The following is a 26,744-nucleotide window of genomic DNA, read 5'->3' as shown; positions in this document are numbered from 1 at the left end:
ACTAAAAAATTTGAAATTATATGTGTGGTACACATTATTTCTCTATCAGACACACTACTCTGGAAGATCAGATCTCCACCTGGAAGCTTCCTCACATGGGTATGTGTCTGCTGTAATGAGTTTTCTTATCACAGTAAGGTTAGTGACAACGTAGGAGATTTTTCCAAATTATCACTCTATACTGGCCATTCAAAAATTCACTTTTTCACCAGGAGTTACAGCAAGAGTTCTTACTGAAACCTCAAACTCATCACATTAACCAAATCTCCTGATGCAAAGAAAGGCAAGAGTTCCAGTTTAAATGCTTTCCACATTCATTCCATCCCTCGGTTCTGATTTACAAACCACATGTGTGTCACGTAATATCAGAAAGAAATGCCATTAGAAGTCAGTCTCCCCCTGCCACGCTGGTCCCCTCTATCAACCCTGTCACCATCTTTCAAAAGATTCCATTGTGATGTGTTACAGTCTCATGTCTAGCAAAGGTTAAACAATTCCTGAAGGTCTTAATATCTTTGTCCAGTTTCTAGAGTTTCTTTCCAGTAAGTTCAGCAACATGGCAGAAGAATTCTCCCAATTTCTTTTTTCTTTTTTCTTTTTTAAAGATTGGCACCTGGGCTAACAACTGTTGCCAATGTTTTTTTTTTCTGCTTTATTTCCCCAACCCCCGCCTGTACACAGTTGTATATCTTAGTTGCAGGTCCTTCTAGTTGTGGGATATCCCAATTTCTTATATGGACAAAATGTCAAAAGTTTCTGTTCCAAGGAGTAAAGGATGAATTGCATTATTTTCAAAGAGATGCTCTTTAATATGAAGACTCTGACAGTGAGTAAGTAAAGAGAATCAGACAGAGCCATCGTCACATTCACTGAGTCCCCACAGATGTGTCTCCAGTGTGGCAACTCTGGTGTCTGCTAAGAGCACGGTGGCTCTGGAAACCCTTCCCACATGGGACACTCTCATGCAGGGTCTCTTGAGCGTGGGTCTTCTGGTGCTTGGTCAGACAGGAGCTGTCCCTGAAAGCTTTGCCACACTGACTATACTCATAGGGCTTCTCACCAGTATGAGTCCTCTAGTGCCAGATGAGGCCAGCGATGTTCCTGAAAAGTTTCTGACACTGGTCACAGCCATAGGGCTTCTCACCAGTGTGAATTCTCTGGTGCCTGATGAGGTAAGACCTCTCAATGAAAGTTTCCCCACATTCCTTATGCTTGTAGGGTTTCTCTCCAGAATGGATTTTTTGATGCATGATGAGGTGACCGTTGTGGTTGAAGGATTTTCCACAATCCACACAGTTACAGGGTTTCTCTCCGGTGTGAATTCTTCCAATTTAATTAGGTATGAGCCATTGGTGAAGGCCTTTCCACATTTCGTACATACACAGGACTTCTCTCCTGTGTGAATTCTCAGATGGACAATAAGGTGGGAGACATCAGGGAAGGATTTTTCACAATCATTACATTTGAATGGCTTTTCTCCAGTATGAGTTCTGTGATGCAAAACAAAGGAAGAGTGGTGGCTGAAGGACTTCCCACGCCGGTCACATTCATAGGGCCTCTCTCCCGTGTGGGTCCTCTCGTGCTTGATAAAGGCAGAGCCGGCACTGAAGGCTTTCCCACACTTACGGCATTTATAGGGCTTCTCTCCTGTATGGATTCTCTGATGCACAAGCAGGTTGTAGTTCTTGGAGAAGGATTTTCCACACTAGCTACAGGTATACAGTTTCGAGTCTCCAGTATGAGTCCTCTGGTGCCCAAGGAAGTGAGATTTCCATCTGAAGGATTGCCCACATTCCCAGCAGTCATAGCATTCATTGCCAGAGTTATTTCTCTTCTGCTCACCAGGACATGCACCCTAATCACACACCTCCTCACAGCCCTCCCCTTTATGTGGCTGCTTCTCTCTGACAGTTCTGCCCTATCCACTAATGGGTGCAGAATCACTATAGGAACCACCACCTTCAGTACATCTGGAGGGCTAATCTCCTGTTAGATCTCCACCAAGGTGGCCAAGCTGACCAGCCTGGCCGATGGCTGCTCTACAGTCATCATTTTCATCAAGCATGTGACCTTCACAGCTTTCCCAACAATTACATATGTTAGCGGAATGCTTAACATCTGCATCATGTTCACAGAAAGCTTTTGTTGTGGGACCTTTCTGAGATGGAGGAAGAACTGAGCAGAGACTCAAGCTTTCTCCATAATCACAATGACCAAGCCTCTCTCCAGATCCTCTGTGTTCTCCTGGGTGAATGCCATGTGCCTCAAACACTTCTCTGGGTTTTTATGGAGCATTTCTACCTGGTCCTCACATGCCCAGGTTTCTCCTAATGTATACACAGGAATCATCCCTCCAGAATCTTTCCAAGTTCATGAAATTGGATGGTTTTTCCCCAACAACATCCTGAGTTGATGCTTCCATTTTGACTTGTTTCCCAGGCTAGGGGGGAAAAGGGAGAAAATACTTGAATCCTAAGATTTTGAAAAAAATTATTAAAATGATGTCATTTAAATGTTAAAATTGGCCAGGCATATTTCTACGAAAACTGATTTTATGCACACCCTGTGACAGCAATTCCATTCGTAGGTGTACAGCCAAGAGAGATGTGTTCATGCGTTCACAGCAACAGTGTGTGGTCCATAACAACCTGACACTGGACACTACCCAAATGTCCAAGAACTGGGCAGTGGATGAATAAATTGTGGTTTATTCACATGATGGAATACCACATATCAAAAGTGAATAAACTGCAAGTACACAAAATAACACAGGTGAATCTTTCAAGCATAACGTTGAATGAAAGAAGTCAAACCCCAAGTGCAAACTATGTTTACTTTGTGAAAATTCTGAGCTGTGCACTTGTGTATATTTTTCAGCATGTATATTACATTTCCATGGTAAGTTTTAAAAAACCATACCCCCAAATAAGAAATTAGTCAGGTGTATGTGAATTTTGTTTAGATAGGAACCTGCAGGGAGGAGAGAGACTATGAAGATGATGAAGAATGGAGCCATTTATAGAGAATAAAAATAGCTTTAGAGATTTTTTAATCTTAACAGAGGAAGAACATCTACCAAAGAGGGTGGCCTACCAGAAGGGGAAAGGGACTTTTAGTGAGAAACCTCCCCTCCCCGCTCCCTGAAGCAGTGAGTGAGCAGCATCCTGGCCCTCCCCACCATATGTCGGGAACACCAAGGCCATTTATTATGACTCCACGTGCTGCCATGTGCTCAGTTTCCCATCTGTCCCACCCACTGGCACCCAACAACCCCACATGCAGCTCAGTTTTTAATGGACTGAACGTGCAGCTCGCCAACCCCCAGATCCACGCACAGACCTCAGCTGATACAGGCTTCACTGGGAGAGCATGTAAGGCGTGAGACACAGTGCAGTTGGGCGGCCTCACGATCCGAGTTGGACCCTGGCTTCACTGCCTTGTGACAGTAGTGGAGGCAGCCCCGTGACACACCACAGGTTCTCTATGACCACAGCTGTTACCGCACTCTCAAACGGGTGAACGGATTCACAGCTCCTGGAGAACATCTCACTCTCGACACCCATCCCCTCTCTCCCAGTTCTCTCTCAGGACTCCTGGCTGGACCACATCTACATGCAGCACAACAGACAGCCGCCTCTACTCCAGACCCTCCAGTCCTCACACTCACAGCCCTTATCAGGAGTCACAATCTCTCCACACCTGCCCATAAACCCATGTCCTCTTCTCACACCACAGCAGGGTCTACATCCATGACCCCAAGCTCACTCTGACCTCTGGGCTTCTTCTGCACTCCCCAGTCTTCCACTCAGGCCAAGGATGCCCAACTCCAGGGTACAATGAATCTCAGGCTGTGGAGCCTGAACTCCAAATGAGGTACTGCTTAGTTTTTTATTTTAATTGAAATTTTTATTGAAATAATTGTAGAGTCTCATGCATTTGTACAAAAGAATACAGAATGATGCCTTGTACACTTAGTCTACTTTCTCCTAATGGTGTCATTTTGCAAAATGACAGTAAAATATCACAACCAGGATTCTGACTTCCATACGACCCCCTAATCCTATCATACTGCCCCAATCGTAGCTGTGTTCATTTGTCTGTGTGTGCACTATGTTCTACACGCCTAGACATACATTAAGTTTTATCATCTATGGAGGCTCTTATATGCACACCAGTCAACACCACGAGCGTCTCTACCACGCATGCCCTTTTACAAACACATACACCGCCCACCCCTGCCCAGGATAACGATTCTAATGCCTCCTTTGTCTCCTGAGGATCCTGATTCCTCCCAAGTGAAAATGACTTTAATAAAAGGGATTATGGGAGGACAGACACCATACTCTGGAAACTGTGGAACCCTCCCTCTCTGATGATCATGCCTGCCCCACCAGTATCCTCCTAATGCTTCCATCTCTCATTCACCTTCCACGTTTTTTTCCTTTCTCTGTAATCAGCCCAGAGAGCAGAGGCTCTGCATCTCACCAAATACCTCTCTATGCTTCAGGGTGACTTCATTATTCTCTTATTTATGAAAAACAAAAGGTCTTCTTTTCTGAAGGAACCACGGTTCCTGACAGCTGTGCTGCTTTCCGCCATGTTTTGTTGCCACGTTAATTCTTAAACACCAGGTCATCACTTTAACGAAGAGGCAACCCAGCTACGACAGTAACTGCCCTTGGGTAGCCATGCTCCTCTCGGGAGACCAATCACCTCTTATAAGTCTCTGGTTTTGCATTTCCAAAATCAGACACTATATTCAGAGAAACAAACTTCAAGATGTCTTGACCCCTTATCTACCTAATTCTATATTGGCAAAATGTCAACAATATAAATATGTTTTAGAGATTGTTCGTAAGAAAGGTGGGAAGATTGTGGAGATTTTACAAGGGCCTCACTATGCAGAAGTGTCCATCCCCCTCAGAGGAAAGGTAGCTCCTACCGCCAGAAACTCCCGCACCACACCCCAACAGAGTATTTCCTCTACTCCATGCTGACATTGCTGGTTCCAGGAACAAACCACAGCCACTTCATTTTCTCAGAACATCGCCACCAGTGGTTTTAGCTTTCCTGCCTAGAGACTCTGCTAAAAGCCACAGAAGAGAAACTGGGTCTTCTAAAAGGGCAGTCTCAGAGCCTCTGTGGAAATGAGTAAACCAGGTACTACTTTTTTTTTTTTGGAATAAAATATAATTTATTTTAAGGACCCAGAGGAGTATCATAGAATGAAATTGTTAAAAAAAATTACAATGGCCTTAAGAAAATGGCAAGTTGACATGTTCTATCTCTCTCTCTTCCTCCCTCTATCCTTTTTCCACCTCAAACTTCATCACTTTCAAATATTTTATCTTCTTCATCTTTCTCTCCAGACTAGTTTCTCTGTTCATTCACCCACTTTTTTTTTTGAGTTAATGATAGGTTACAATCTTGTGAAATTTCAGTTGTACATTAATGTTTGTCATTCGTGTTGTAGGTGCACCACTTCACCCTTTGTGCCCACCCCCCACCCAACCTTTCCCCTGGTATCCACTAAACTGTTCTCTTAGCCCACATTTTTAAATTCCTCATATGAGTGGAGTCATACACAGATTATCCTTCTCTAGCTGGCTTATTTCACTTAACATAATTCCCTCAAGGTCCATCCATGTTATTGCAAATGGAATGATTTTGTTCTGTTTTGCAGCTGAGTAGTATTCCATTGAATATATGTATCACATCTTCTTTATCCATTCATCTGCTGATGGGCACTTAGGTTGCTTCCATGTCTTGGCTATTGTAAATAATGCTGCAATGAACATTGGGGTACATAAGACTTTTGGGATTGCAGACTTCAAGCTCTTTGGGTAAACACCCAGTAGTGGGATGGCTGGATCGTATGGTAGTTCTATTTATAATTTTTTGAGGAATCTCCATACTGTTTTCCATAGTGGCTGCACCAGTTTGCATTCCCACCAGCAGTGTATGAGGGTTCCTTTTTCTCCACAACCTCTCCAACATTTGTTACTATTAGTTTTAGAGATTTTTGTTATTCTAATGGGTGTAAGGTGATATCTTAGTGTAGTTTTGATTTGCGTTTCCCTGATGATCAGCGATGATGAGCATCTTTTCATGTGCCTATTGGCCATCCATCTATCTTCTTTGGAGAAATGTCTCTTCATGTCTCCAGCCCATTTTTTGATTGGGTTGTTTGATTTTTTGTTGTTGAATTATGAGAGTTCTTTATATATTATGGATATTAAGCCTCTGTCAGATATATGACTTGCAAATATTTTTTCCCACTTAGTGGGTTGTTTTTTGTTTCAATCCTGTTTTCATTTGCCTTGAAGAAGCTCTTTAGTCTGATGAAGTCCCATTTGTTTATTCTTTCTATTGTTTCCCTTGTCCGAGAAGACATGGTGTCCAAAAAGATCCTTTTAATACTGATGTCAAAGAGTGTACTGCCTACATTTTCTTCTAGAAGCCTTATGGTTTCAGGTCTCACCTTTAGGTCTTTGATCCATTTTGAGTTTATTTTGGTGAATGGTGAAAAAGAATGGTCAATTTTCATTCTTTACATGTGGCTTTCCAGTTTTCCCAGCACCATTTGTTGAAAAGACTTTCTTTTCTCCATTGTAGGCCCTCAGCTCCTTTGTGGAAGATTAGCTGTCCATAGATGTGTGGTTTTATTTCTGGGCTTTCAATTCTGTTCCATTGATCTGTGCACCTGTTTTTGTACCAGTACCATGCTGTTTTGATTACTGTAGCTTTGTAGTATGTTTTGAAGTCAGGGATTGTGATGCCTCCTGTTTTGTTCTTTTTTCTCAAGATTGCTTTAGAAATTTGGGGTCTTTTGCTGCCCCGTATGAATTTTAGGATTCTTTGGTCTAATTCTGTGAAGAATGTCATTGAGATTCTGATTGGGATGGTGTTGAATCTGTAGATTGCTTTAGGTAGAACGGACATTTTAAATATATTTATTCTTCCAATCCATGTACACAGAATGTCTTTCCATCTCCTTATGTCGTCATCCATTTCTTTCAGAAAAGCCTTGTAATTTTCATTATATAGGTCCTTCACTTCCTTAGTTAAATTTACTCCGAGGTATTTTATTCTTTTTGTTGCGATTGTGAATGGTATTGTGTTCTTGAGTTCTTTTTCTGTTAGTTCATTATTAGAATATAGAAATGCTACTGATTTGTGCAAATTGATTTTGTACCCTGCAACTTTGCTGTAGTTGTTGATTACTTCTAAGAGTTTTCCAATGGATTTTTTGGGGTTTTCTATATATAAGATCATGTCATCTGCAAACAGTGAGAGTTTCACTTCTTCCCTCCCTATTTGGATTCCTTTTATTCCTTTATCTTGCCAGATTGCTCTGGCCAGGACCTCCAGTACTACGTTAAATAAGAGTGGTGATAGTGGGCATCCTTGTGTCGTTCCTGTTCTCAGGGGGATGGCGTTCAGTTTTTGCCCATTGAGTATGATGTTGGCTATGGGTTTGTCGTATATGGCCTTTATTATGTTGAGGTAATTTCCTTCTATGCCCATTTTGTTCAGAGTTTTTATCATAAATGGCTGTTGGATCTTATCAAATGCCTTCTCTGCATCTATTGAGATGATCATGTGGTTTTTATTCCTCAGTTTGTTGATGTGGTGTATCACATTGATTCATTTGCGGATGTTGAACCATCCCTGTGTCCCTGGTCTGAATCCCACCTGATCATGATGTATGATCCTTTTGATGAATTGCTGAATTCTGGTTGCCAAAATTTTGTTTAGAATTTTTGCATCTATGTTCATCAGTGATATTGGCCTGCAGTTCTCTTTTTTCATGGTGTCCTTGTCAGGCTTTGGTATCAGCGTGATGTTGGCCTCGTAGAATGTGTTAGGAAGGGTTCCATCTTCCCTAATTTTTTGGAATAGCTTGAAAAGGATAGGTATTAAATCCTCTCTGAAAGTTTGGTAGAATTCCCCAGGAAAGCCATCTGGTCCTGGGGTTTTATTCTTTGGGATGCTTTTGATGGCTGTTTCAATCTCTTTCCTTGTGATTGGTCTGTTCAAATTGTCTGCCTCTTCTTGAGTGAGCTTTGGGAGATTGTAGGAGTCCAAGAATTTATCCATTTCCTCTAGGTTATCCATTTTGCTGGCATATAGTTTTTCGTAGTATTCTCTTATAATCTGTTGTATTTCTGCAGAGTCTGTTGTGATTTCTCCTCTTTCATTTCTGATTTTGTTTATTTGAGCTTTCTCCCTTTTTTTCTTTGTAAGTCTGGCTAGGGGTTTGTCAATTTTATTTATCTTCTCAAAAAACCAGTTCTTTGTTTTGTTGATCCTTTCTACTGCCTTTTTCGTTTCAATAGTATTTATTTCTGCTCTGATTTTTATTATTTCTCTCCTTCTGCTGACTTTGGGCTTTATTTGTTCTTTTTTCTCTAGTTCAGTTAGGTGTAGTTTAAGATTGTTTATTTGGGATTTTTCTTGTTTGTTAAGATGTGCCTGTATTGTGATTAATTTTCCTCTTAATACAGCTTTTGCTGTATCCCATATGAGTTGGTATGGCATGTTATCATTTTCATTTGTTTCCAGGTATTTTTTGATTTCTTCTTTAATTTCTTCAATGATCCATTGCTTGTTCAGTAGTGTGTTGTTTAGTCTCCACATCTTTGTGCCATTCTCAGCTTTTTTCTTGTAATTAATTTCTAGCCTTATAGCATTATGATTGGAGAAGATGCTTGTTATTATTTCAATTTTTTTAAAATTTGTAGAGGCTTGCCTTGTTTCCCAACATATGGTCTATCCTTGAGAATGTTCCATGTGCACTTGAGAAGAATGTGTATTCAGCTGTTTTAGGGTGAAGTGATCTATATATGTCTATTAAGTCCAACTGTTTTAGTTTTTCATTTAGCTCCACTATTTCCTTGTTGATTTTCTGTCTGGATGATCTGTCAGTTGATGTGAGTGGGGTGTTGAGGTCCCCTACTATTATTGTGTTGTTTTTAACATCATCCTTTAGGTCTGTTAATAGTTGCTTTATGAATTTTGGTGCTCCTGTGTTGGGTGCATAGATATTTATAAGCATTACTTCTTCTTGATGAAGTGTCCCTTTGATCATTATATATTGTCCCTCTGTGTCTCTCTTTACCTGTCTTATTTTGAAATCCACTTTGTCTGATATAAGAATTGCAACACCTGCCTTTTTTTGCTTGCTATTAGCTTGAAGTATTGTCCTCCACCCCTTCACTCTGAGCCTGTGTTTGTCCTTGGGGCTGAGGTGTGTTTCCTGGAGGCAACAAATTGTTGGATCTTGTTCTTTAATCCATTTTGCCACTCTGTGTCTTTTTATTGGAGAGTTCAATCCGTTTACATTGAGAGCGATTATTGATGCATGTGGACTTAATGCTGTCAATCTGTCACTCATTATCTTGTTTTCCTGCGTTTCTTTTCCTGTTTGCTTTAGCCTACCCATTTAATACTGTAATTTCTTATGCTGGGTTTCTTAGATTTTTCCTTATTTATGTTTTGTGACTCTCTTGTTTTTTACTTTAGTGGCTACCCTGAAGTTTGTATTTAGAATCTCGTGTATAATATAGTCTATTCTCTGGTGGTCTCTTACTTACTTGGCCTATACTGATTTAGACCCTTTGCTCTTCCCCTCGTAAATGATTATTTTCATTTCTTACTCCAACTCGTGTTATGAATTTGTAGTTAGAGTGATAAGATCGTCCTTGCTTTGGTAGTTTCCTTACCTTTACCCTAATGCTATCGTTGAATATTTGCTACCCTGTTCTGGTTCTATCCATCGGTCTCCCTAGTCTGTGGTTTGTCACCCCTTTCTCCCTTCTTTCTTTTTTCAGGTATGAGAGCCTTCTTGAGGATTTCTTGTAGTGGAGGGCTTTTAGTTACAAATTCCCTTAACTTTTGTTTGTCTGGAAAAGATTTAATTTCTCCCTCATATCTGAAGGAAATTCTTGCTGGATAGAGTATTCTTGGCTGAAGATTTTTATCTTTTAAAGCTTTGAATATGTCACTCCATTCTCTCCTAGCTTGTAAGGTTTCTGTAGAGAAGTCCACTGAAAGTCTGATAGGAGCTCCTTTGTAGGTTATTCTCTTCTTTTTTCTTGCTTCCCTGAGTATTCTTTCTTTATCTTTCCTTCTTGCCATTTGTACTACTATGTGCCTTGCAGTAGGTCTTTTTACATTGACAAATCTAGGAGATCTGAAAGCTTCCTCTACACACATTTCTCCATCAATCCCTAGATTTGGGAAGTTCTCTTCAAAAATTTCATTAAGCACACTTTCTGCTCCATTTTCCTTTTCCACGTTCTCGGGAATTCCTATGATCCTTAAGTTCTTACTCCTCATTGAATCCACTATCTCTCGGAGATTTTCGTCATTTTTTTAAATTCTTAGTTCTCTTTCTTCCTCTGTCTGGAACCATTCAGCCTGTCTGTCTTCAATTATGTTAATTTGCTCTTCTATGGTGTCTACACGGGCATTCAGGTAATCCGTATTCTGTTTTATCTGGTCCATTGTGTTTTTCATCTCAAGTAATTCTGTTTGATTCTTCTTTATAATTTCAATCTCTTTTGTGAAGTAACTCCAGAACTCATTGGCTTGTTTCTCTTTCTACCTCATTGAGTTTTTTGATTATAGGTGCTCTGAACTCATTATCACTTAGTTTACCTAATTCAAAGTCCTCAGGACTTAACTCTATGTTTTTATTGTTTTCCTTCAGGTCTGGGGCTTTTATAAATTGCTGGATGGTAGAGGAGCAGTTTTTTCACATGGTGGTAGAATTTGGTTGCAGTTACAGCCTGTCACCACTAGATGGGGGTCGAGAACGGCATTCTGAGCTCTCTGCCTTCGGGCAAGATGGCTGCGCCCAGCACGCTTTGCCGGGAGGGAGGGGCTGCTTTTCTTGCCTGCCGATATGGATTCGGATCAGTTCTGTTCTCTGGTCTCCCAAGGCCCTGGGTTTATGGGGTCCCCGTGCATGGAAGCTCTCCCCCATCAGCGGGTCTCCACTGGACCAGCGGCAGGAGTCCTGGATGATCCCCAGGTCGTGCAGCCCCTCCCCCGCTCCTTCCCAGACCCCGCGCAGCAGGGATCGCAGACTCTCGGGGAGGGAGCGACATTCTCTCCTACCCATTCCAGCACCTCCGAGGCCGTCAGCAAGGTCTGTGTTCTCCGCCTTCTTGGTATTGTAGGTCTCTAAAGTGTTGGCATTAGATTTATTCTCTGAAATTCAGTTTTTCCAATTCTTTGTTGTATCTTGGAGGGGAGAGAATCCCGGGTCAGCTCACCCTGCCATTTTGCTCTGCCCCCAGGTACTTCTAATTACAGATACTTCATGGGTATGGGATTGCCAGTGGACATGCTCTGGACAACTGTCCCACTGAACTGAGGGAGTCACGATCTCAAGCATTACTTTTAGTCCCAAAGCAAATGACGACTTTATAAAAGTGGACTGCTGCACCAATAGCCAGTGAAATAAGAACTAATTAAGACTGAACAAATTGGTGGAGGAATTCTCATGGTGGTTATTTCTTTGGAATATTTGGTATTATTTCTACTATTTCATATTTTGAGGGCTATATGATCTATTTCCAACCATTAGCGTAGTAAAACATTGTTTGAATGGTTTCTCATTCTCATTGACTCCTCAGAATTCAGGATTAACCACTTCCCTTGAGCCGCTGTATTTATAAAAGCAATGTGGTTATTTGCAGAGGTTCTAAAAGAATTTGCCCTCATTTTTTTTTCAATTTTATTTTTCCTTTTTCCCCCCATAGCCCCCCAGTACATAGCTGTATATTTTAGTTGTGGGTCCTTCTAGTTGTGGCATGTGGGACACCACCTCAGCATGGCCTGATGAGCAGTGCCATGTCCGCGCCTGGGATCCAAACCGGGGAAACCCTGGGCTGCCGAAGCAGAGCACACGAACTTAACCACTTGGCCACAGGGCCGGCCCCGGCCCTCATTTTTAACAGCATATAGCTTGACAAATCAAGCACATATCTGAAGTGTCACATTTGAGAATAAATCCTGCCATGTGACAAGGCCACTGTGTGGCATGCCTACCATGAAAGAACCAAGGTTAGACTTCCTCTGTGGCAGCAACTACAAGAAGCTCACAGGGAACTGTCTGGAATCTATTCCACAGCTTACAGCTTCGTAGAAAGAAAGGAAGCTCCTCCTGGCAAGCTAGGAAAATGAGTAGATTTGGGGAGTTCAAGGCAAGAGGAGTCAGCCCGAATGTCTAGGTAGTGCAGATGCACTCCAGGAGATCAGCTTCTTGGGTCTGGGTTTCTACACTCAGTATGAAAAAGCCAGCCAGAGTGATAATGACAGGAACCTCTGGTGTGACAGAGGCTAGTGAACACACGGTCTAGATCCTTGCTGTCCTCTAGGCTGTTGGGAGTCACTGAAGAGTCAGAGGTCCCACAGCCAACGTGGGGTCTACTTTGGTACTAACTCCCTTTGAGAAAAGCCGGGAACACACTCTAAGAAACAAGATGATCGAGAAGAACTAGCAATTGTGTGAAGAGCAAAGCTGCTGGCCTCTATACATACCTGCACATCATATGTGACTCTGTTTTCAGAGGCTTCAGAAAAGGATCTAGCCATATTTCTGACATCCCCTCATCAAGGGGACCCTTGATCTCCAACTGTCTCCAAGATGCTTCTTCAATGTCTGGTGATGCCTTGCTCTCCATATGTCCAAACAAGAGTTTTCTCCTCCTCTCCTCCTGCCTCTGCACCTCGCTCTCCCAAACCAGCACAATACACTAGGCTCGTATTATAATGCTGACTGCACCTCTCCCATCCACATGGCTCCCCTGAACCCAGGTCTGCACAGTGCACTGCCTACCTCTCGCTAACTCTCAGCTCTGCCAGGCACCACACACTGAAGAAATCAAAAGCTGGATGCCTGAGTCCCACACTGCCAGTACCCACCCAACCTGCTGCTCTTCCCTGAGGCTTTCCCCTCCCAGCAAACGGCTACTCCATTTTCCCAGTGGAGCAGGCCAGAAACCTGGACGATATCCTGCACTTTGCTCCTTTCTCAAAAGTCACTTCTAATGTGTCAGTCTTGACCTTGAATACATCCAGAATCTCACCACTTCACACCTCCTCCACCACTGCCACTGTGGTCCAAGCTACAGTCATTCATTTTTTTTACTGTAAATTGAGGTATAACTTAGATAGAATAAATCCATAGTGAGCAGTTCACTGAGTCTTTAGATGTGTCTCCATGAGTTTTCATATGTGTAGACAGCTGGGCAACCAGAGATCATGACATAAAGCATCCCCGATCTCCCAGTAGGTAACCACTGCTCTGCCCTCATGGCCAGAGACTGCCTTGTTTAGCCCTGAACTGCATGTGGGCAGGATCACAACACAAAGAAGGAAAATTACAGGCCAATATTGCTGATGAACATAGATGCAAAAATCCTCAACAAAATATTGCAAACCCAATACATCAATACATTAAAAAGATCACACACCATGATCAAGTGGGATTCATACCAGGGACACAAGGATGGTTCAACATCTGCAAATCAGTCAATGTGATACACCACATTAACAAAATGAGGAAAAAAAACCACACGATAATCGCCATAGATGCAGAGAAAGAATTTGACAAGATCCAACATCCGTTCATGATAAAAACTCTCAATAAAATGAGTATAGGGGCCGGCCCAGTGACACAGAGGTTAAGTGTGCACATTCTGCTTCAGTGGCCCAGGGTTCACCGGTTCAGATCCAGGGTGCAGACATGGCACCGCTTGGCAAGCCATAATGGCTTCCCATGGACATCGCACATATAAAGTCGAGGAAGATGGGCACAGATGTTACCTCAGGGCCAGTCTTCCTCAGCAAAAAGAGGAGGATTGGCAACAGTTAGCTCAGGGCTAATCTTGCTCAAAAGAAAAAAAAATGAATATAGAAGGAAAGTACCTCAACATAATAAAGGCCATATATGACAAACCCACTGCCAACATCATACTCAATGGGGAAAAACTGAAAGCCGCCCCTCTGATAACAGGAACAAGACAAGGGTGCCCACTCTCACATTCTTATTCAACATAGTACTGGAGGTTTTGGCGAGACCAATTAAGCTAGGAAAAGAAATAAAAGGTATCCAAAATAGGCACTGAAGAAGTAAAACTCTGGCACTGAAAAAGTGAAACTCTCGCTGTTTGGAGACAACATGATCTTATTTATAGAAAATCCTAGGGGCCGGCCCTATGGCTGAGTGGTTAAGTTTGCATGCTCCACTTTGGCAGCCCAGGGTTTCACAGGTTTGGATCCTGGGCACACACATGGCACTGCTCATCAGGCCATGATGAAGCAGCGTCCCACATAGCACAACTAGAGGAACTTACAACTAGAATATACAACTATGTAGTGGGGGGCTTTGGGGAGAAGAAGAAAAAAAAACAAGATTGGCAACAGATGTTAGCTCAGGTGTCAATCTTTAAAAAGAAAAAAGAAAAAAAAGAAGACCCTAAAGAATCCATCAGAAAACTAAGAAATGATCAACAACTACAGCAGAGTTGCAGGATACAAAGTCAACTTACAAAAATCAGTAGCATTTCTATACTCTAATAACAAACCAACAGAACAAGAACGCAAGAATACAATCCCAATTACAATTGCAACAAAAAGAATAAAATATCTAGGAATAAATTTAACCAAGGAGGTGAAAGACCTATACCAGGAAAACTATAGGACATTACTGAAAGAAATTGAGAATGACCTAAAGAAATGGAAAGATATTCCATGTACATGGATTGGAAGAATAAACATAGTTAAAATGTCCATTCTACCTAAAGCAATCTACAGATTCAACACAATCCCAATCAGAATCCCAATGATATTCTTCACTGAAATAGAACAAAGAATCCTAAAATTCATATGGGGCAACAAAAGACCCCGAATAGCCAAAGCAATCCTGAGAAACAAGAACAAAGCCGGTGGCATAGCAATCCCTGACTTCAAAACATATTACAAAGCTATAGTAATCAAAACAGCATGGTACTGGTATAAAAACAGACAAACAGATCAACGAAACAGAATTAAAAGCCCAGAAAATAAAACCACACATCTACAGACAGCTAATCTTCGACAAAGGTGCCAAGAACATACAATGGAGAAAGGAAAGCCTCTTCAATAAATGGTGCTGGGAAAACTGGACAGCCACATGCAAAAGAATGAAAGTAGACCATTATCTTTCTCCATACACAAAAATAGACTCAAAATGGATCAAAGACTTGAAGGTAAGACCAGAAACCATAAAACTTTGGGAAGAAAACATATCACTCTTTGATATCAGTCTTAAAAGGATCTTTACAAATACAATGTCCACTCAGATAAGGGAAACAAAAGAAAAAATAAACAAGTGGGACTTCATCTGACTAAAGAGCTTCTGGAAGGCAAAGGAAACCAAGATCAAAATGAAAAAACAACCCACCAACTGGGAGAAAATACTTGCAAATCATATATCCACTAAGGGGTTAATCTCCATAATATAGAAAGAACTAACAGAACTAAACAACAAAAAAATAAACAACCCAATCAAAAATTGGGCAGAGGATATGAACAGACATTTTTTGAAAGAAGATATACAGATGACTAATAGGCACATGAAAAGATATTTGACATCACTAATCATCAGGGAGATACAAATCAAAACTACACTTAGATATCATCTTACATCCATTAGAATGGCTATAATCACCAGGACAAAAAATAATAAATGTTGGAGAGGTTTGGAGTAAAGGGAACCCTCATCCACTGCTGGTGGGAATGCAAACTGGTGCAGCCACTGTGGAAAACAAAATAGAGATTTCTCAAAAAATTAAAAATAGAATTGCCATATGACCCAGTTATCCCACCACTGGGTATTTATCCAAAGAACTTGAAATCAACAACACAAAGAGTCTTATGCACCCCTATGTTCATTGCAGCATTATTCACAATAGCCAAGACATGGAAGCAACCCAAGTGCCCAGTGACTGGTGGCTGGATAAAGATGTGGTGTATATATACAATGGACTACTACTCAGCCATAAAAAAGACATAATTGTCCCATTTGCAGCCACATGGATGGACCATGAGGGCATCATGTTAAGTGAAATAAACCAGACAAAGACGAACACCATACGATTTCACTCATATGTGGAGTATAAACAAACTTACGGACAAAGAGAACAATTTAGTGGTTACCAGGGGGAAAGGGAGGAGGATGGGCATAAGGGGTACAGGGGCACATTTATATGGTGTTTGACAAATACTAATGTACAACTGAAAATCCACACTGTTATAAACTATTTAGACCGCAATAAAAAATTCAAAACAAAAAACAACTCACAGCTAACATCATACTCAATGGTGAAAGATCAAAAGCTTTTCCTCTAAGATCACAAATAAGACAAAAGAAGATGTCCACTTTCACCATTTCTATTCAACACAGTGTTGGAAGTTCTAGCCAGAGCTATTTGGCAAGAAAAAGAAATAAAAGGCATCGAAATTAGAAAGGAAGAGGTAAAATTATCTCTATTTGTAGATGACATGATCTTCCACATAGAAAACACTAAAGATTACAGACACCAAAAAAAAAAAAAAACCTGGTAGAATTTAAAAATTCAGCAAAGTTGCAAAATACAAAATCAACACACAAAAATCAGTTGCTTTTCTATACTAACAATGAACAATCTGAAAAGGAAATTAAGAAAACTGCCTTTAGAATAGCATCAAAAAGAATAAAATATTTAGGAACTTAGTATTTAACCAAGAAGGCAAAAGACTTATACACTCAAAACTACAAAACACTGCTGAAAGAAATTAAAGAAGACACAAGTAAGTGGAAAGATATCCTGTTTTCATGGTGGAAGACTTAACATTGTTAAGATGTCAACAATAACCCAAAGCTATCTAGAGCCAATGCAATCCCTATAAAGAAACCCAGTGATGTTTTACATAAAGAGAAAAATCCATCTTAAAATTCATATGGAATCTCAAGGAACCCCAAATAACCAAAACAATGCTGAAATAGAAGAACAAAGTTGGAGATTTCTCACTTCCTGATTTCAAAATCAGGAATTTTTATTACAAAGCTAGAGTAATGAAAACAATGTGGTACTGGCATAAAGACAGGCATACAGACCAAAAGAACAGAAAAGAGAGCTCAGAAATAAACCCTCCCATATATGGTTAAATGATTTTCAACAAGGGTGCCAAGACCATTCAACGGAAAAGGGCAGTCTTTTCAACAAATAGTGTTGGGGAAACTGGATATATATATATGAAAAAATAAAGTGGACCCTTACCTTACACTATATTTAAAAATTAACTCAAAATGGATCAGGGCTTAAATGTAAAACATAAAACTATAAAACTTGTAGAAAAAAAAGACCACTGGAGAAAATCGTTGGTACCCAAGACTAGGCAAAGAGTTCTTAGACTTGACACCAAAAGCATGATCCATAAAAGGAAAAATTAATAACTTGGATCTCCTCAAAATTAAAACCTTTGCTCTGTGGGGCTGGCCCCGTGGCCGAGTGGTTAACTTCGCACGCTCTGCTGCAGGCAGCCCAGTGTTTCATTGGTTCAAATCCTGGGCAAGGACATGGTACTGCTCATCAAACCACACTGAGGTGGTTTCCCACATGCCACAACTAGAAGGACCCACAACTAAGAATATACAACTATGTACCGGGGGGCTTTGGGGAGAAAAAAGGAAAAAGTAAAATCTTAAAAAAAAAAAAAAAACACCTTTGCTCTGCAAAAGATCCTGTTCAGAGAATGAAAAACAAATCACAGACTGGTAGAAGATATTTGCAAATCACATACCTGACAAAGGACTTGCTGGTTCCATCTAGAATATATAAAGAACTCTCAAAACTCAATATTTAAAAATAAAAAATCCAATTAGAAAATGGGCAAAAGACATACACAGACATTTCATGGTGGAAAGGGACAGATGGCAAATAAGCACAAGAAAAGATGATCAACATCATCAGCCACTAGAGAAATGCAAATTAAAACCCCAATGAGATATCACTGCATACCTATCAGAATGGCTAAAACATAGTAATAACACCAAATGTTAGTGAGAATTTATAGAAACTTAATCACTCATACACTGGTGGTGGGAATGTAAAATGGGCAGATGCTCTGGAAAGCAGTTTGGCAGTTTCTTATAAAACTAAAAATGAACCTACCATATAATCCAGTAATTGCACTCTTGGGCATATATCCCAGAGAAATGAAGATTCACACAAAAATCAGTATATTAATAATAAGCAAAAACTGGAAACTAGCCTACCATCCTTCAACGGGTAAATGATTAAACAAACTGTGAGACCTCCATACCATGAAATACCACTCAGCATTAAAAAGGAAGGAACTACTGATACGGAAATAATGCTGAGCGAAAAAAGCCAATCTTAAAAACATACATACTTCATGACTCCATTTATACATTTGCTAAAGAAGAATCATAGAGAAGGAGAATGGACCAGTGGCTGCCAGGGTCAGGGACGGAGGGCTGCGAGCAGGCGTGGCTACAAAGGCGGAGCATGAGGGAGTCTTGCAGTGAGGTAGAATCAAGTATCTTGATTGTGGTGGTTACAACAAGCTACACAGCCCAAAATGGCCAGAGCTACAATGCACTCAAATGAGTATGTGTACGTACAAGTGAAATTTGAACAAGCTCTGGACAGTATAATGTCAATGTCCTGGTTTGACACTGTCCTACAGTTGTGCAAGATGTTAACAAGGGGAGAGGCTAGTGAAAGGTGCACAGGATCTCTCTGTACATTTCTTCACACTTCTCTGTAAATCTATAATTATTTCAAAATAAAACAAGATTAAAGAAAACAAAACAAAATCATGGGATGTGACTCAAAAATAACAGCGATAAAAGGCATGAGGGACAACTTGGGAAATTTGAATAGAGATGGGTTATCAGATGATAATAGGAGATTATCACTAGTTTTCTAGGGGTGATTATAGTATTACGGTTGTACAGAAGAATGTTTTTATTCTTAGAATAAATGTCCTGAAATATTTAGGGGTGAATGTCATACCTGTACTTACTTCCAAATGGTTACCACATAAAGAAGTATACATATATGTACACATTAGTAAATATATATGCATACATACATAAATATATTCATACACATAAATATACACTCACATATTCATATACAGAAATCAACTCATACAGCACACATGAACGTGTATGCACACCTATATACAGATATACACACATACATATACATCCACATACATATACACAAATATGTATAAATACACATATGTACATGCATATATACACACATAATGTATATCATAAACACATAATACCTGTCATATATTGAATACATATAAATCTAAGTGGTGGGTAATGGGTATTCATTACCCATTTTTTCAACTTTCCTGTTAATGTTTTCTACTTTCCTGTTAATGTTTTAGAAACCTGTCAAAACAGAAAGTAGGCAGGAAAAACATTAATGCTTCTAGGGAGAGGTACTACATCAAAGACCAGAATTCATTAACAGCTAGGTGAGAATGAATTTATAATAGTTTTCTCAAAAAGTGTTCAAGAGGTGGTTATAGGTATTCTAGGGGGAAAAACATGAACCTAGCTGGGAGCTGTAAGAAAACCATGGAACGCTCCCACTGGGAAAATGCTGACTTGTAAAATCCTTTCTGCACAATAGGTGTTTTTTTTGCTGAAGAAGTTTCGTCCTGAACATCTGTTGCCAATCTTCCTCTTTTTGCTTGAGGAAGATTCGCCCTAAGCTAACATCTGTGCCACTCTTCCTCTATTTTGTATGTGTGTTGCCATCACAGCATGGCCACTGATGAGTAGTGTACGTCCACGCCGAGGAACTGAGCCCAGGCCACCAAAGTGGAGCATGCCGAATCTAACATCTAGGCCATGGGGCCGGCCCCTGCACAGTAGGTTTCGATGCAGAAAAAAACAAGAAAGCCAGGGCTGTTTGCCTCGAAGAACTGGGGTGGAGGAAGAACTGGGGTCGAGCTGGGGCAAAGCTGTCCAAACCACCCAGTTTCCCTGGCCTTCTTGCAGCTGGCAACTGACTCCAGTTGAAAGCTATTTATTTAATTTCTTTGCTACATGAGCTCAAAATGCTTCAGAAAAGTTGTCGGTAAATGGAAGTAGGGCAAACAGAATTCCATTTTAGATTCGACAGGGGAGCATCCTATTTAAATAAAACTGGTATCAAATTCCATTTCAATATTTTACTATTAAAAGTGTCACTATACAAGCCAGCCCTGTGGCATAGCAGTTAAGTTCAGTGTGCTCTGCTTCGGCGGCCCAGGTTCATGGGTTTGGATCCCAGGCACAGACCTACATCACTCGTCAGCCATGCTGTGGCGGCAACCCACATATAAAGTGGAGGAAGACTTGCACAGATGTTGGCACATGGTGAATCTTTCTCAAGCCAAAGAAAAGAAAAAGGAGGATCGGCAACAGATGTTAGCTCAGGGCTATTCTTCCTTAGCAAAAAAGAAAAAAGAAAAAAATCACTATACACATTCATAGAAAACTTGGAAAACATAAAAGTATAAAGAAAATTAAGTCTTGGGTGCATTTATTTCCTGTTATCTTCCCAGAGAATCATTTTGACATAGTTGGAGTCAAACTGTATATACAATTTTGGGTCCTCTGTTTGTTTTTCCCCCGTTAACAGTATATTATGGGTAGTTTCTACATCATTAACATGTCTTTATTAGCATAAAAAGTGGCATGGTCTCTTTGGAGAACAATTTTGGGTTGAAATGAAAATTTAAAACACAAAGCAATGCAGTGGATCAACACTGGCATTCTTTTTACAATGATGTAAATTAAAATTCAAAACTAACATAAGAGGACCTCTCACCTAGTAAGTGTTGTTTCATCAAACTTTTGCTCCAGTTACATATGTATGTGAGTTGTGACATTTTGTGTTTCTTCCAATGCCTGGCTCACAAAAGTTTGAAAACCAGGAGGCTGGAGACACCAAACCATTACTCATTTTACAAGGACACATGCTGCCGAGACCAGCTAGGCAGCCAGCCGAAGGGGTGGATGGAATTAATAGACAGAACACAATCTATATTATTCAATGGGACAGGGGACCATCAGCCTGAAGGACTGAGGTGAGGTCCCTCGTATCGCCACATATTTATTTGCGGGTAAAGAATCACAAGCATGTACAATAGTAGGAACTCATGCCTGCAGGGACACGAAAGCCAAACCCAAAGGTTCTATTCTTCAGCCCCCCGAAGCACACCAACCCTAGCCAAGGCCGTTCCCTTGGGGAGTATCTTAAGAACAATCAGCAAGGTATGCAGGCGGAGTTCCTAAGCCCCTTGCCTTCATGCCCGATAACATACTCCCCTCCTGCCTTGGATTCCAAAGCACAAGCAACCTGGTACAAGCATTATGAGAGTCAGCAGATCACATATCTCCCAGTCAGCCATTTGGAATTTATTTTTCCTAGGCTTAAAGCCTAGCAAGAATGCTGCTACAATCTCCTGCAGCAGACACATGCTCAAGATGCCCCTATAGCACTACTGGGAATGTTTAAAAACTGCAAACTTCCAAGATATACATCAACGGGGTGGGTGGGGTAGGGGGACAAATAAATCACGGCATCTTCAAAAGGTGGAATACTACACAGCAGTGAAAAATTAGGTGTGGAAAGCTCCATCTTGTACTGAAAGGTTGGTGAGAGAAGCACATTGCACAGGTCGACACATCAAGCATGTCAATTCCAAAAACACACAGTTTGCCAGAGGCATTAAAAAAGGGAAAACTCTAACAACAGCCTGGGGACAAGAGAGAAGAGTTTGCTGGATGAATCACACACCCCCTCTGTAATCTTGTCTCTTGTACAAGGGCCAGCTCCCTCCTGTGGTCACATGGGTATGGTAGTTTTTCATTCACTCAGCAAATGTTTCCTGAACACCTACTGTGTGCCAAGCCCTGTTCTAGGCAGGGATGACTCAGGACCGGGTGAGACAGCTGAAGATCCCCCACTGGTGAAGCCGGCATTCTAGTGGGGAAGACCCAGACAACAAAATGCTAAGTCTGTCGCTATCAAACACTCTCAAACAAACTCAGGAGGCACACAGACCTGGACCAGTTTTCGAGTTAGGGCTGGCGTCCCTGACCATCCCAGTCTCTACCCACTGTCTACAACTCAGAAACCAAGCAGATTCAGGGAACACACTGCCCAAGGAAGGGGCAGGGCTCTGATTTCACTCTGAAGAAAGCTCCTTGTCACCCCAACCCAGCAGCCCCAGTTCTAGGGCTCTCGAGGATTCTGGCTGTTACTGAGCCAGGGGAGCCACGAAGGACTGGTGCAGAGAGGGGACAGGATCTGACACAGGACCCGTCAGGCTCCCACTGGCTACCAACGGGGAACAGACGGTGGGGGTAGCAGCGAGGAAGTGCCTCTTACAGGGAGAAGGGGGTGGTGAAGTGACTGAACTCTGGAAACGGGTACACGCTTGGCATTTTCGGGCAGAGATGACGATGGGGTTGGAGAAAGAGAAACACGAAGGTGAATGTTGAGGACTGTGGGCGGAAGAAGGGGCTACCAGGGGGCACCCACGGCCTGTGGTTAAGTTCCCAGGCTCCGCTTCGCCCGCCCAGGGTTGAGGCAAGTCCCACATAGCAGAGCCAGAAAGACATACAGCTAGAATATACAACTATGTACTAGGGGGCTTTGGGGAGAAGGAAACCAAAAAATATCTGCAACAGATGTCAGCTCAGGTGCCAATCTAAAAATAAAAAAAGGAGGAGGAACAATCAGCAAGGTATGCAGGCGGAGGCATTTACAGACACAGGAAAGACTGAGTTTAAGGGAGACCAGAGGCCCAGCTGAGGACCCCAAAGTCTGAGATGTTGCCCCCGGGGGGCAGCTTCAGGGCATCCAGGGGTGGGGGACTGGGAGAAGCCTGGGAAGGAGAGTTCCCAGAGGGCAGGAGAAGAAGGAAACATTCCAGGCGCCCCAAAGGCGCAGGGGGGATCGGTCTTTGGAAGGGTAAAGGGGGGCCGGGGGGAGAGGGCAGGAACAGGGTAACTGGAGGAGGAAGACCAAAAGAGGGAACAGCACCCGGGGGGGGGGGGGGGGGCACACAGGAAACAGAACGGAGTGCGCAAGCCGGGGAGGTCGTGAGGATGGAGGGAGGCGCGCGAAGCGGGATGCGCCCTCGGGCGCCGGCTGCGGAGGGAGCACGGAGGCGAGGAGCGTCGCGCCCACGCGGGGAGGGGTAGGGGTGGGGGCCACATCCCGCCAGGACAGAGCGCGCCCCGCGGACAGGGGTCCTCACTCTGGCCCGCCCAGGACCCCAGAGGCGCCCACCCCGTCAGCCCCCCGCCCCCACAGCCAGGCCCAGGCCTCGGCTCCGCGACCTGGGGGCCAAAACCGAAGCCGAGAAGCCGCCAGGCAGAACTCACACTTCCCGCCACCGGGGAGGCCACGTCGGCGCGCCTCCCGCTGTGCGCATGCGCGTGCGCTGGATTCCCGGAGGAGCCTTCTCCGGGGGTGGGGGCGGGGGGGAGGGGGAGGGGAGGGGGGGGGGAAGAGGCGAGGTGAGGGGAGAGGGGGAGGGGGAAGGGGAGAAGGGGAAAGGGAGGGGGGAGGGGGAGAGGGAGAGGGAGGGGAGGGGAAGAGGCGAGGGGGAGGTGGGAGGGGAGGGGGGAAGGGGCGGGCGTCGCGGGGACGTTCACTAGAGGGCCCGCTGAAGTCATTTGCCAGCTTCTCCTCTGTGTTTGTTTTGTTTTTTAAAGATTGGCATCTGAGCTAATAACTGTTGCCAATCCTTTTTTTTTTTCTGCTTTTTCTCCCGAAATCCCCCCAGTACATAGTTGCAGATTCTAGTTGTGTGTCCTTCTAGTTGTGGCATGTGGGATGCCACCTCAGCATGGTCTGATGAGCAGCACCATGTCCACACCCAGGATCCAAACCAGCGAAACCCTGGGCCACCAAAGCGGAGCAGCAAATGCAATCACTCAACAACGGGGAGACCCCTGCGTTTGTTTTTGAGATGCTGAGATCTTTATGTATTCTGCTTAACAGTCCTTTGTTGGGTCTGTGAGCAACAATTAACTTCTCCCACTCTGTCACTTGTCTTTTCATTTACATAATACTGCTTTCTAATGAACACAAGTTGTTAATTTTAATGTAGCCAAATTTATCAATCTTCCTTGATTTGGTTAAGAAATGTTTGCCTATACCAAGATCACAAAGATATTCTGTATTTTTCTCTGAACTCTATCTTTTTGCCTTTCACAGTAGAGCTGCAGTCCTCAGGAAGTGATTTTTGTGTACGGCAGGGGTCATCGCACTATGGGCCGCAGGTCAAACCCAGCACTTGCTTTCGTAGCGTCCGAGAGCTAAGGATGGATTTTACATTTTTGAATGGTTGAAAAAAATCAAAAGAATAGCATTTCATGACGTGAAAATTATATGAAATTCAAATTTCAGAGTCCATAAATAAAACTTTATTGGACTACAACCATGTCCATTTGCTTACAAAATGTCTACAGCCGCTTTCACACTACAACAGTCGAGTTGAGTAGTGTTAGCAAAGACCATAAAGTGTGCAAAGCCTAAAAATGTTTATTATTGTGCATTTACAGAAAAGTTTTTTGACTCCTAATATATAGTGTGGGATATGGATTTTAACTATTTTAAAATGTTTACAAAAGCATGAGATATTACTTCATACCCCCGAGGATGGCTGTAATAAAAAAGACGATAACAAATGTTGGTAAGAATGCACAGAAATCAGAATACTTACACATTGTTGGTGGGAACATAAAATGGTACCACTGTTGTGGACAAGTCTGGCAACCCTGAAATTCTTAACCTCAATGTTAAAGAGTTACCATGTAGCCCAGCAATTCCACTCCAAGGTATCTACTCAAGAGTATTTATTTATTTATTTTTAAAAGATTGGCACCTGAACTAACAACTGTTGCCAATCTTTTTTTTTTCTTCCCAAAGCCCCCCAGTACATAGTTGTATATTCTAGTTGTGAGTGCCTCTGGTCATGCTACGTGAGACGCCTCCTCAGCACGGCCTGACAAGTGGTGCCATGTCCACGCCCAGGATGCAAACCGGTGAAACCCTGGGCTGCTGAAGCGGAGCGTGAGAACTCAACCACTCGGCCACGGGGCTGGCCCCTACTCAAGAGTATTTAAAGCATATATCCACACTAAAACTTGTACATGAACGATCATAGCAGCATTATTCATAATAGTCAAAAAGTGGAAACAACCCAAATGTCCTTTGATTGATGAATGGATAAACACAACGTGGTTTAGACATACGATGAAATAACAAAGAATGAAGTCCTGACACATGCTACAACGTGGATGAACCTTGACAACAGTATGCTCATCAAAATAAGCTAGTCACAAAGGACCACATATTGTATGATTCCATTTACATAAAATGTCCAGGCTAGTCAAATCCGTTGAGACAGAAAGTAGGTTTACAGTTGCCAGGGGCTGTGGGAAGGAGGAAATGAGGATGACTGCCAATTGGTATTTGGTTTCCTTTGGGTGGTAATGAAATGTACTGGAATTAAAGAATGGTGATGACTGCACAACCTTGTGAAAATATTAAAAACAACTGAATTGCACATACACAAAAAATTTTTTAACTTAAAAATTGTTCAGTCTACTTTAGGAGAAATGACCACTTATTCAGTTTAATTCCTTTGGGCACTTGAAGCCTAGACATCCATATACTGATGTATTTGTTATTTTCTTCTCCTGGGACTTGGTTACACATACTCTCAGCCTGATCATCTTTTGGGGTCTTAAGTGTTGCCCTTGTAAATGTGGATTTGTTATTTGGTGAAGGCAGCCTTGCACCTCTCACCCACCGCTTCTCCAGGGAAGCCACTTCTCCCACTGTTGCCCAAGAAGGGATTCCACCTACGGCCCTATTGCCCCTCGCTGGTATTCGACACGGTGGCGGGAGTCTCTCCTCCCTAATCCCATTCTCTCTTGGTCCATAACATTGCCCACCCCTGGCTTCCTCCTCCCTCCTTGGCCATTTCTTCTTCTTCTGGCTTCCTCCTTTCCCTGTTTTTCCTGTGGTCACTTGCTTCTTGGGTCTCCATCCTGAGTGTTCGCCTCACATTATCTGAAGTCGACAAGGCTCCGTCTGCCTTGTCTGCTCCCACATCAGCACATGCTGTTCCCTGTGTGGGACAGTGTCCCCTCCCCACCCCTTGGTTACTCTCTTGTCCTTTCGCAGCTCTCTGCTCTGTTAGGTTCTTTTCCCTACTACGGTTCACACTGATGTTTTCATGATTGTTTGATAAATGCCCATCTTACCCTCTGGCTGGATAGCTCCATGAGGCTGAACACACTGTCTGCCATGCTCCTAATCAGACTCTATAGGGGACCAACATGCAGACATCTGAGATCCTTATCAAATGTTTGTTGATTGAATTAATGAACTGGAGGATGTTTTCCAAGGTATTAATAATGATTGCTGGTGACAGGTGAGATTCTGGATGCGATTTCTTAATTTCCTATTTTTCTGTACATTTCTTTTCTTTCAGTGAGCAAGGATTACTTTAGAAACAGAAAATAAAGATATGCACCCAAGGTGTGGCTGCTCACTGTTCACTCATGGTTCACCTCCATCTAACTCTTTTATTTATTTACTTATTTTTGAGGAAGATTAGCCCTGAGCTATCTACCGCCAATCCTC

At 42.3% G+C, this 26,744-nt stretch overlaps 1 pseudogene; it reads right to left on the bottom strand.

Moving 5' to 3' along the window:
• Nucleotides 1–866: 866 nt before the first annotated feature.
• On the bottom strand, nt 867–26,407 carry LOC124250242 (zinc finger protein 329-like; annotated as a pseudogene).
• Between the last annotated feature and the right edge of the window lie 337 nt (nt 26,408–26,744).

The sequence above is a fragment of the Equus quagga genome, chromosome 13 (genome assembly GCF_021613505.1).
Source record: "Equus quagga isolate Etosha38 chromosome 13, UCLA_HA_Equagga_1.0, whole genome shotgun sequence".
Lineage (NCBI taxonomy): Eukaryota > Metazoa > Chordata > Mammalia > Perissodactyla > Equidae > Equus > Equus quagga.
Note: the sequence above shows the minus strand (reverse complement) of the source record. Positions and strands in the feature narration are given on the sequence as shown.